Here is a 13,245-nt window from a genome sequence, read left to right on the forward strand (position 1 = left end):
ACTCAAGATAAAGAGAGCAGGTGGGAGACTTTTAAGGAAATTTTGGCAAAGGGCTGCTTTTGATCTACAGGAGGAAATGAATGACTCCTTATGCTGAAGCAAGCATACTGTCTTTAAGGATATCTAAATACTTTGTTTCTGGTGGTGAGGATGTAACACAACCCGTAAGGAGCCTTGTCTTCTAGAATTCACCACCTTGTGAACTACTCCTGTGGTTAAGTGTAGGCCAGATTTTGTGTAAGGCTTTTAGCGAACAGACTGCTATAGATATGATGAGAAGTCACTTTCAAGATAAGTTTACAAAAACTGTGGCTTCCATCCTGGACACCCTCTCTTGTTCTTCTCTGAGGGATTGCCAGATACTACACTATGAACTGCTCTTTGCAGAGGCCTTGGTGGCAAGAAATGATACCACTGGCCGACAGCCTGGACATCTCAGGCCTGCTAACAGTCATATGGTGAGTTTAGAAGCAGATCCTCCCCTCATCAAATCTTGAAATGACTGTGGCCCCAGCCAACATGGCGACTGCAGCCTATGAGAGACCCTGAACCAGAGGCACTCAGCTAAGCTGCACCAGGATTCCTGACCTACAAAGACAATAAATGGTTGCTGATTTAAGCTGCTAAATTTGTCAGGCAGCAATAGATAACTAACATATTGTTTGAAACAGAAGAGAAACAAGAGGTTACATTACAAAGCAAGGAAAAACCCATGTCTACGATGAAACATGTTCTGACATTCATTTCAGTGTAGACATCAATCACCTTTAAGCTTCAGACTTAGTATCTTTCTATATAGATTCTTGATTTTGGGACACTCTCCACTCTGCTCTCCCAAACTCTCTAGCTAGAAACCTAGATGGATTTATTATAAGGAGATTCCAAGAGAACATTCCCATACCCATACTACCTATAAGCCAGAACTTGAGTCTTGAGAATCTTTCCTGGGCCTTTTTATTATGATTAAGTCTGCACCAACATCCTTCAGAGGGACCAGAGAAGCAGTAACCTGTAAGAAATGGTTATCATTGTTCGGTCGCTAAGCCAAGTCTGACTCTCTGTGACCCCATGGACTGCAGCATGCCAAGCTTCACTATCTCCTGGAGTTTACTCAAACTCATGTCCTTTGAGTTGGTGATGCCATCCAACAATCTCATCCTCCTTTGCCCCCTTCTCCTCTTGTGCTCAATCTTTCCCAGCATCAGGGTCTTTTTCAATGACTTGCCTCTTTGCATCAGGTGGCCAAAGTATTGGAGCTTCCGGATCAGTTCTTCCAATGAATATTCAGGGTTGATTTCATTTACTATTGACTGGTTTGATCTCCCTGTAGTCCATGGGACTCTCAAGAGTCCTCTCCAACACCACAGTTCAAAAGCATCAATTCTTCACTGCTCAGCCTTCTTTACAGTCCAAATCTCTCATCCGTATATGACTACTAGAAAAACCATAGCTTTGACTATATGAACCTTTGTCAGCAAAGTGACGCCTCTGCTTTTTAATATGCTGTCTAGGTTGGTCATAGCTTTTCACCCAAGGAGCAAGTGTCTTTTAATTTCATGGCTGCAGTCACCATTCGCAGTGATTTTGGAACCCAAGAAAATAACATCTGCCACTGTTCCCACTTTTCCCATCGACTTGCCATGAAATGATAAGACAGGATGCCATGATCTTCATTCTTTGAATGTTGAATATTAAGCCAGCCTTTTCACTCTCCTCTTTCACCTTCATCAAGCGGTTCTTTAGTTCCTCTTCACTTTCAGCCATTAGAGTGGTATCATCTGCATATCTGAGGTTGCTGATATTCCTTCCAACAATCCTGATTCCAGCTTGTGAGTCTCCTAGCCTGGCATTTCTCATGATGTACTCTGCATATAAGTTAAATAAGCAGGGTGACAATATACAGCCTTGATGTACTCCTTTCTAGATTTTTAACCAGTCTGTTGTTTCATGTCTGGTTCTAACTGTTGCTTCTGACCTGCATCTCCTTTTCAACACACATTAGAATCAAGCACTTCTCTATCTTCTGGTCCTCCTTTATCCACCTTTCAATATCCACTGCCATCAGAGGCACTCAAATGTGTGCCGAGGGGCCCAAGAAGGACTATGCCTGGCAGTTCAATCAGTACAGCTGGGACACAGTCAATTTCAACTACACTTGCTGGGTACAAATCCCTCTTCTATTATCTACTTGCTCACTTTAGGAAGGGACTCAAAAAACAGTATTTTTCTGAGAAAACAAAACAAAACAAAGTGACTCTAAGAAGTTCACCATAAAGGTAGCAACAGTCTCCAACTCTCTGTGAAACTGTGTAAGAGGGAGAAGAAGCAAAAGAAGCAAGCACCCTCCTCACCTTGCCTTTTTTCATACAGATGGTACACGGAAGTGGCCCAACAGTAGATGAGAAGTTTCTCTTTATTAAAGTACTACAGCTAATTCTACAACCCTTAGTGAATTAATAAAGGTAGACATTAAGTATAAATGCTGTGAATATCACAAAAAGATGTTATGTGCTTTCTGGTGGAAGACCACTATGCTACCTATGAAAGTCTCAGGCATAGAATGAGGGCCTGAGACCAAATCTGATCACATTGCTAGACCCAATACCAATTTACAGGGAATACAGAAGACAGAGAGATAGGTCAAACTTCACCATGCAGATGTTCCTAGCAAAATTCAGACTATGGAAAACTTGAGAAGACAAATAACTTTGGTTATTCAATAAATATACAGCAAAAATCTAAGAGACAAAGAAGAAATCTATAGATTAAAAGAAATTTCAAAGACACACTAACCAATCTCTGTGCATGAACTTTATCTGGCCCTTGTGTCAAATAAATTTAAAAATTATGACATTTACGAAGCAACTGCAAATTTGAAATCTGATGCTACCGAGGAACTACTGTTAGTTTCTTTGGGAGTGTAATAATGGCATAATAGTTATGTATTCTAGGTGTCCTCTGGCTGCAGGACTGCTTTAGCAATTCTGGGCCTTTTGTAGTTCCATAGAAATTTTAGTATTATTTGTTCTAGTTCTGTGAAAAATGTCATAGGCATCTTGACAGGAATTGCATTAAATCTGCAGAGTGCTTTGGGACTTCGGACAATACTACCAAGCTACAGTAATCAAAACAGCATGGCATTTGTACAGAAACATGACAGATAGACACACAGACCAAAAGAACAGGATAGAGAACCCAGAAGTAAACCCACATACCTACAGTCAGTTAATCCTTGACAAAGGAGATAAGAACACACAACGGAGAAGAGACGGTCTTTTCAGCCAGTGACACTAGGAAAGCTGGACAGCTACATGTAAATCAGTGAAGTCAGCACACACCCTCACACCATAAACAAACAAGCCCCCCAAATCCCTCAAATTGTTTTAAAGACATAAGTATAAGACATGATACCATAAAACTTCTGGAAGAAAACATAGGCAAAATAGTCTCATAGTCTCAAATTATAGCAATATTTTCTTAGATCAGTCTCCCAAGGGAAAACAAATAAAAGCAAAAATAAATAAACGGGACCTAGTCAAACTTAAAAGATTTTTTTCCAGTAAAGAAAACTATCAACAAAACAGAAACACAGCCTACAGACTGGGAGAAAATATTTGATTGACAGTCAATATCCAAAATGTACAAACAGCTCATACAACTCAGTATCAAAAAAATAAAAATAAAAAATAAAAGCAACAAAAATCAAAGGATGGACAGAAGACCTAAACAGACATTCCTTCAAAAGGCATACAGATAGCCAACAAATCATGAAAAGATGCTCAACATCACTGATTACTGAGAAATTCAAATTAAAAATGGCCACCATCAAAGCAAAAAGTCTGGAGAGCATGTGGAGAAAAGGAAATCCTTCTACACTGTTAGTGGGAATATAAATTGGTACAGCCACAATGAAAACCGGTATGGAGGTTTCTTAAAAAACTAAAAATAGAGTTACCACATGATCCAGCAATCTCACTCCTGGGCATAAATCCAAAAAAGATGAAAACTCTAATCTGAAAAGATAAATGCACCCAAATGTTCACAGCAACACTATTTATATTAACCAAGACCTGGAAAGAACCCAAGTACCCATCAACAGATGATGGTTTTAAGAAGATACAATGGTTTAAGAAGTCACAAAAAAGAATGAAATACTGCCACTTGCAGCACCATGGATGGAGCTAGAGAATGCCATACTAAGTGAGGGAGTCAGACAAAGACAGACATTATATGAGATCACTTATATGTACAGTCTAAAAAATAATACAAATATATCTACACACAAAACAGAAATAGACTCACAGACACAGAAAACAAACTTACGGTTACCACAGATGACAGAGAAGGACAAATTAAAGGTATGGGATCAACAGATATAAATAATCCAAAAAATATGTATATGTTACTGAATCACTTTGCTGTAGAGCTAAAACTAACACAATAATGTAAATCAACTGTATTTTCAATTTAAAAGAAAGTATTCTTAGACACAGAAAACAAACTTATAGTTATTAAAGGGGAAATGGGAGGAGGGATAAATTAGGAGTATGGGATTAACAGATACATACACTTTGATATATATAAAATAAACAAGGATTTACTTTATAGTATGTGCATGTGTGCATGCTAAGTCGCTTCAGTCACATCCAACTCTTTGTGACCCTATGGACCATAGCCCGCCAGGCTCCTCTGTCCGTGGGATTCTCTAGGCAACAACACTGAAGTGGGTTGCCATGCCCTCGAGATCTACCCAACCCAGGGATCAAACCCGCAGCTCTTTTGTCTCCTGCACTGGCAGGCAAGTTCTTTACCACTAGCACCACCTGGGAAGCCCTAGCGAATTTTATTCAATATCTTGTAATAACCTAAAATGGAAAAGAATTGGAAAAATACAATATAACTGAATCACTTTGCTGTATACCTGAAACTAACAATGTTAGGAATCAACTACATTTCAATTAAAAAAATGTTATATTCTGTAAATACACAGTGAAGTATTTAATATTTAAGCAAAAAATGATGATGTCTGGGATCTTTTCCAAAAATAAAATCAGAGGACAAAGTATATAGGGTACCTGCAGATTACTCTATTACTCTGTTTGCCTCTGTATATATTTGAAATTTTCCATAATAACAGGCTTAAAAACATATTATTGGCAGTGGAAAAGGTTCTCCTACCATTTCATCTCTTTCCCAGTCTTGTTTGAACTTCATCACTACTTACTGGTTGTCTCACTAGAGATCTGGTTCTAAACATTAAATGGAAAAGCTGAGATCGATTCATAAATGAATTACACATAAAGTTATATACTAAGCAAGTAGGGATCTAGCCCATATAATTTATTTCTAGCTTTCTCTTTTCATTTAACATTCAAGGGAGATTAATCACAGATCAAAAATCCCTCTTTCTAGAAGGGATGTTAGTTATCCCTTCCAACCTACATATATTCATTGCTATTATCTACTATTTATTTATCAGGGACTGTGGGGATATAAAAATGAATAAAACTGGAAAGAATCTTTGTCTTTCTGGAGCTTACAATTTAGTAGGGAGAACAGAAATAACCACATAAATAAATATAAAACTGCAAATGTGGTCTTCAAGGTGAGAAGAACAAGCGAGGACAGCCTGTAATGGGATGTGAACAGTTCAAGCCTCTTGAGAGAAATCACGCTAAAGTTCAGACACACACAGACTGCTGTTAACTGAGTGAAGTGGGATGAGAAGGCACAAGAGGGAATGGGCAGATGGTGTGCAGGCTGCAGCAGAGGAAGCCGTCAAGGGGAAGTCCTGAAGGGCCAGCGTGGCAGGCGTGCTGAGAGCAAAGGGTGACAGACAGCTGGCAAGTTTAGGCAGGAGCCAGGTTATACAGGTCGTAGTAAGGCTTGTCTTTTTCTGAGAATCAATGGATGCCAACAAAGGATTTTACCAAGAGGGTGATTTACTCGTGAAAGATCATTCTGGCAGAGTGGCTGTGGGCAGGAAACCAGGTGAGGTACAATGAACTTCCTTCCCCAAGGGCACTAGGGCAGGAGCTTGATGGATCATATTACTGTGATTCTGAGAAAGTCAAAGAGATTATTTTCAGTTTTGTTAGTGTCAACTGTTTTGTCTCTGGAGCAAATAACAAAAGAAATGAACAAACCCCAAGAGTCTGACAGGTAAAGGGATTTTGGCATAACTGGATCACAGTCTCACAGACACACCTCTTATCTACATTAAGATCTGGAAGTAGCTGTAGCGTCATTAATGTGATTTTGGTTTTTGTCTTGTAAGTTTGTTATGATTTTATCGCACACTAAAGTCTTACATTTTTAAATGAAGCCTATGGTTCTTTTATGGTTTCCTACTCACTTCATGATTATAAAAACTCTATGCTCATTTCCTTAACTTTTAATATTTCTAACAGTTTTCATTTGGGGGACTTCCCTGGTGATTCAGTGATTAAGAATCTGCCTTCTAATGCAGGGGATGCGAGTTTGACCCCTGGTCTGGGAACTAAGATCCCACATACTGCAAGGCAACTAAGTCCGAGGGCCACGACTTCTGGGCCTGCACGGCGTAACAGAAGATCCCGCATGCCGCAGGGAAGAAGATCTCACATGCCACAACTAAGACACAACATAGGTAAATAAGTAAACTGTTTTTTAAAGTTTTCATCTTTGACATTAAATCTAATATATTCAGAGTTAAATTCTGATATAAGAAATGAGATAAGAATTCAATTAAAAAAATAAATATTGAGCTTATTGGCTAGGTGAGGCTTTAAAGGATATAATAATTGAAATATGACCCCAAAGTATTAATAGTGGGTCTTAATCCTAAAGCAAAAAAAAAAAGATTTTTGTCAAGAAGACAGAACTTCTTTCTACATATGTGTAGGAACACATGATAATCCCAGAGAACTCCCTAAGTAGTAGACAAAGAACCCAAATGTACTATTGGAATATAATTTTTTTTTGCCCTAATTTACCATCTGTAGAGTATTATCCAGTACAATGTGGACCAGTAATATTAAAATGAAGTATATTTTTGTTTAAATGTGGTAAATTTAAATATTTAAATTAAGTATGAGACATTTTAAGCTTTAAATTTTAATGAACTAATAGAACAAATAAATAGTATCATTAAAAGTAATCTATAGGCACTAAAGGAATATTTTATATCAACAGTAAGAAAATTTCCTTAAAATCAACTTAGTTGAAACTGTATTTTAAAAAATCATTCATTTAAAACATAAAATATTGCTTGAAAAAATGTGGAGAATACAGAACACTCCAAAGAAAAATACTCATTAGGATACATTCCAATCAAACTCTAATAGAAAACTGATGGCAGCACAACAAGATAATGTTCTACATTTTAAAAAATTGTCTTCCATAATTTTGCTAAAGATGATAATAGTAAATATGACTAGGGTATTTATTTACTTTTATTTTAATGGGCATTAGAATTGTTTATTTAAATGCTAGGTTTCTATAATCCTGGAATACAACTGAAGATGAAAATATTAACTCTTTATGATTTTTTTAAAAAACACAAAAATATCTTAGAATGCCACAGAGAAAGAGCAAATCTATTCAATGCAAGCAGTAATAACTAGGTCAAATCACATATGACCAAAATGCAGCTTAGTATTTATTTTTCAAAGAAACTCCACTCACATTAATCATTTTAGGCTAAAACAGAGACACATACTTTAGAGCTATAAAATATACTTGGAAATTTGAAAGCTTCATAGTTAAATATAATAAAGAAAAATGACATAGCATTTTAGTACTGAATTCTTCTGGAGATATCCATTTAGGAAGGAAACAGGTCATGTGAGAATCATCTCACTCAGTATTTCTTTTAAAATATTTAAATAGTTAACTAGAAAAGAAATTAATAAAATAATCTATTTACCTGACCGCTACCCACAGTTGCCATGTTGATTTCTGCCACTCCTTGACCTTCATTCTGCCGTTCGGCTTCATGTGAGCCAGCTTCATGCTTGCTCTGAGATGACCTCTGTTAATATGGAGTTAACATCAATACATACAAAAACGGTGCATGCTTTCTCAGCCCACAGCTTTCCTTCTTTCTTGCTCTAAAGCTCTGAAGGCCTCAATGACACAGGTTCACAAAAGCACGGAGCTGCACTCCATAGCCTCCAGCGGGCTGTCAGCTGCCTGTCTCGGTCACAGCAAAGTGAAGTGTGTCCCTCGAACACTAGGGCTGCACAAGGCAAAGGGTTTTCTGAGACCCACAGAAACACCATCCTCCACCAGCTGTGCTCACATCACTATCGGGGACATAACCCAACTAGAGCAAATAACTGTCTTTTCCGCAAGGTCACATGGTTCTGGTATTTAATAGAGCTGCAAATATAGCAGTTACTATAGCTTATAAATACCTTCTATGTAAGTATATTTATACTTACACACACATATATTTTTATATACATCTGCTAATAAAAGTAATATGAAACCAACAGATAAGCTCTTAGATTCTAATATGAATAAAACCAAAACCTTTTCTAATGTAACCACCATCTGTTAGGTAAAGTGAAAGGGCAAGATTATATCCAGTAAAAGCAGTAATTTCAAGACAGATTATATCTAGTACAAAGCAGTCACTTTGAAAACTATCACCACAGAATCAAAGAAAGAAAATAATCAAGTATCTTTTATAGAAACAATTACCAGTGTGCCTCCTCTAGGAACATTATAGGCAAAATTAAAAATTACACATTAAAAATTGTGACATAATAATGGAAAACTATGTTACAAAATGGCTTCCACTGGAATTTATTTAAACATAAAGCTTTCCTAGACCATTTAAAATGTGACTTTAAAATAATTTACATATACTATTTCCATCAATAAACAAGTGTAAGTTATACATAGGCAAAAGAGAAGTAGTCCCAATAATTCAGAAACAAGAAAAAAACAGTACCTTGGGAAAGTGATACCACAAAATTCAACAAAATCATCTAAAGCAGAGAATACAAAGTCAGTGAAGAGAAAAAATGAATCAACGAGCACTAAATCTACAAAGATTTGACACTGACATCACTGAAGATGTCAATATAAAAGTAATTATTGAGTATGTGCTATGTCAGTTACTTGCAATAGGGCTGGAGAACACAGTACTGACAAACCCAGGCATCGTTCAACGCACTCTTCCAGATTTAGTCTAGTCAGGGATGCTATCAAATAATGAAAGAAACAACAGTAAAGTTAAACACTTCGACAAGCACTCTGAAAAAAGAGCACAAGTTGCTTATAAGGATATATAACAGAGGGACATCAGACATTGTGGGAGTCAGGGGAAGTGCTCTCTTAGGAAGTATTGTTTGGACTGAGATCTAAAATATAAACAGGAGTTCTAGGAAACGGGATATGGCAGAGGATGAAGGAAACAGAGACCACATGCAAAAATTTAGGGAAATAGAGACCATATGCAAAGGAGCTGTGATGGGAGAAACGTGGTTTGCTCTAGGATATCAAAGAATTACAGTGTGAAGAGTAGAACAGAGAGATGGTTAAAAAAAGGAACTTAATGATTTTGTTGAATTTTAGTGTGATTCTCAGATGGCACTCATGCCCCCACATAACCAATACTCTAAAGGAAAAAGGTGCATGTATTCTGATCGTTTAAACTCAAATTTTGAATGGTCTAAGAAGATGGGAAACACAAGAGATCAACTTGCAGACTAAATATTAAAGTAAGTGGGAGATGACAGTCCTTTACACCCAGGGAAGCACTGATGCTTGGAGACAGAGGTCAACCTGAAGGACTGCACGACAGACTGGATACAGTGAGTGGAAGAAGAGATCTGGGGTCACAAACTACTCTTCTGTTTCTTAGCTCACACAGCTGAATAATGGTGGTACCATTCATGGAGACAGATAATACTAAAGGAGAAGGAGGATTTGGAGGATGTGGGGGTCACAAGGAGGACTTAGGAGGAGACCATCATTAGTTGTGCTTTGGTTACGTTGGATTTAAAATGCCTTTAAGACAATTCACCCACTTTAAGTGTACAACTCAATGACATTGAATAAACTTACCAAGAATCACTATATTTCAGTTTTAGACCATTTTCATCATTCTAAAAAGATCCTTCATGCTCATTTATAGGTAATCCCCATTCCCACTCACAGCTCCAAGTAACTATGACTCTGCTCTGTAAACTCGTCTTTTCTGTACGTTTATTGTAAATGGAATATACGGACTTACATGTCTAGCTACTTTTACTCAGTATAATGTTTTTGAGGTTCACCTCAGTTATAGTGTGTGTCAACAATTTGTTCCTTTTAATTGCCGAGTAGTATTACATTGTAACGGTATACATTTTATTTATTGATTTACCAGTTGATACACTTTTGCATTTTTCTACTTTTGGGCTACTGTGAATAATACTTCCATGAATATTCAAATTAAAGTCTCTGTGTGGACATATGTGCTCATTTCTCTTAGATAGCTAGAAGTGGAATTGCTGGGTCATATGGTAACTATACCTTTAATACTTTAGATAACTGCCAAACTTTTCCAAGTGGCTGAACCATTTTACATTCCCATCAGCAACATATGACAGCTTCTATTTATCCACATCCGTGCCAATGCTTATTGTTTTCCTCATGATTACAGCCATCCTAGTGAGTATAGAGTGATATAGCATTGTGGTTTTAACTTGACTTCCTTAACATCCAATGATGTCGAGCCTATTTTCATGTGCTTATTAGCCATTCCTATGAATTTTTCTGGTGAAATGTGTATTCAAATCTTTAGCCCATTTGTAAGTTGGGTTGTCTCTTTATTAATGAGTTATAAGAGTACTCTGCATGGGATTTTAAAAACTATTTCTCATTGGCTATTTTCTAGAGACTATTAAATCATGCCACAATTTTCCTTATAGCTCCCATCTTTTGGGGCCCCTCCCCCCCAAATGGTATACATTTGTCAGTAAATAACCTATAGAATACAAAAGAAAGTGGTAGGACTGGTTGCCTCATGTACCCTCTTGGAACTTCTGAGATTTGAATCAAGTGCAATAGTTATATCATCTGAGTTATATCCTGCATCTAGATCTTAAACCAGAATTGTTAGCAGGTAGGGCAAAGATAGTGTTATAAGATGCTTCATGGTGGAGAAATTATTTGGCAGACATCTTTTCTTCTCAGTACTGTATGTGAACTAATTTATGAGTATCTGATCCCGTTTTCTCCATTTTCTAGCTTCTCCTTCTGATAGTAATAAAGAAACAGCAAACAGTAAAATTAAAAACCTTTCTTTCTTAAATAAGACATGATACCTTCTTTTAGTTTATATTCACTGAATAAATGTAACGACTTAAGGCTATGAAAAATATGGCCATTTTTATAACAAAAAGAAACAAGAATAGACTAGGTTATGGTGGTAGACAGTTGGTCCCAAATCCAATGATATAAATGAAATCTTGAACAGATAAAAAAACACAAACAAGCCCCCAACCTGCAATAAACTTATAATTGTACTGATAATGAGAACTATTATTAACAAATGACAATTTTTCTTAGGAATTTCTAGAGGCCAGAATGTTGGTAACGTTTGGAAATGTACTGACAGTGAGTATATTATACCAGGCAAATGATGACCAAAAGAAGCCCCGTGCAGCAATACTAACAGCAAAGAAGGCTATTTAACACACATGAAAGAGTCAATCAAGTAGAAAAAATAAGTGTAAATATTGATTTAGAAATTTAAAAAAAAACAACCCTGTTGATGCAGCCAAACAGTAAAAATCATAATACAAGAAAGATGGTGAATAAAAGCTAACTATAACTAAAGAAGCTAGAAAAACAACAGCAAACACTCAAAGCAGAAAAAATATATATAAAAAGAAAATATAAATGCAGTGCTGCTCAATAAAAAACAAAAGTTGCCTCTCTAAAAACAGTTTTAAAAATAGAGTATAGTAATTTTGATCAAGGGGAAAAAAAAACAAAACACCACAGATAAACTACCCTGGAAACCCAAAGGGGCCATAATAACCAGAATGCCACATACAGCAATGCCAATGACATTGAAAAAGGAGTAAAGAGATAGTTTTGTTTTATTTTGGAAAGAAAAAAACAGTACTGAAGAGTTAATATTGCAAAAAGGACACAGTCTGTATATTACAAATATTTGGTTCATACTGACTTAAAACATCCAGATTAAACTACTTTTAGCAATATGACTATTACACTGAACTTGACTACTTAGCAAGTACGTGTTTCTACATATTTCAAATTCAAATGTACTGAAGCCAAAGCTTCTAAGAGATTTAAAAAGCAAGGCATGCATGACCAGAGTCTTAAAAGACACTGTTTTCAAAATTATACTTTTTGACATTAGAATTAGTTGTCTTCTCTGTGTGTAAATGGGCTTGCACTAAGTTTCTGCCTCCAAACAGAACTGTTCATTATCCGGTCAGATTCTCAGGGCTGGCAGTAAGTGCTGTTGCTGTGGTTTACTTGCCAAGTCATGTCCGACTCTTTTGCAACCCCATGGACGGTAGTCCACCAGGTGTCTCTTTCTACTGGATTTACTAGGGAAGACTACTGGGGTGGGTTGCCATTTCGTTCTCCAGGGAATCTTCCCGACCCAGTGATAGAACCTGCGTCTCCTGGGCTGGCAGGCGGATTCTTTACCATCGAGCTACTTGGGAAGCATGCTGGTGATGAAAGGACACGTCAGATTTGTTTCGCATACAAAAGTTTTCTCTCACTCTAAAAGCTGTGCAGCTACTATAAAAACATTACAAAACTGGCCAAACTAAGAAAACAAGGAGGTATTAGCAGTGGTTACCTGCCTTTTCATATTATTTCTGAAAGACTGTTTGTGCATATTAAAAAATGGGATCAAAGTGTACATACTATTTTGTATCTCATAAACATTTTAAAATATCAACAAGCACTTCATCATGTTTTTAGTAATTATAGTTAGAAAAAAGCACTAGGTTGATATTTCATTCTTTGCATTCTCTTCTTTTTTCCTGTATGATCTGGAATGTGAGTCTCAATCTGGCTGCATATTAGAAACTTTGCATTGGTATATCCCCAAATACTGAGCCAATTTTTCCTAGCAACAATTCTGTATTGTTCAATGAGGACTTTTATTCAACACTTTTTGCTCTTATTGCAGAGAGACAGGTCATCCTGTAGTTGACTTAAGAAGAAATACTTTATTTTCTCTGAGCCTCCCACATGCTATTTTTCCTTATTCAGCAATAGTTC

General features: G+C 36.7%; 1 long non-coding RNA gene across 1 annotated transcript in view; it reads right to left on the minus strand.

The window, feature by feature from the left end:
* The window catches only part of LOC136155208 (uncharacterized), a 35,601-nt gene that overhangs the window by 3,118 nt on the left and 19,238 nt on the right, over nucleotides 1–13,245 (minus strand). Inside the window, exons 4-5 of the long non-coding RNA XR_010660722.1 lie at nucleotides 7,907–8,218; nucleotides 5,931–6,061 (exon numbers count right to left, since the gene is read on the minus strand). This is a non-coding gene — a long non-coding RNA (uncharacterized lncRNA). The remainder of the gene's footprint in view (nucleotides 1–5,930; nucleotides 6,062–7,906; nucleotides 8,219–13,245) is intronic.

This window comes from Muntiacus reevesi, unplaced genomic scaffold (assembly GCF_963930625.1).
Source record: "Muntiacus reevesi unplaced genomic scaffold, mMunRee1.1 SCAFFOLD_49, whole genome shotgun sequence".
In the NCBI taxonomy this organism is placed as follows: Eukaryota; Metazoa; Chordata; class Mammalia; order Artiodactyla; family Cervidae; genus Muntiacus; species Muntiacus reevesi.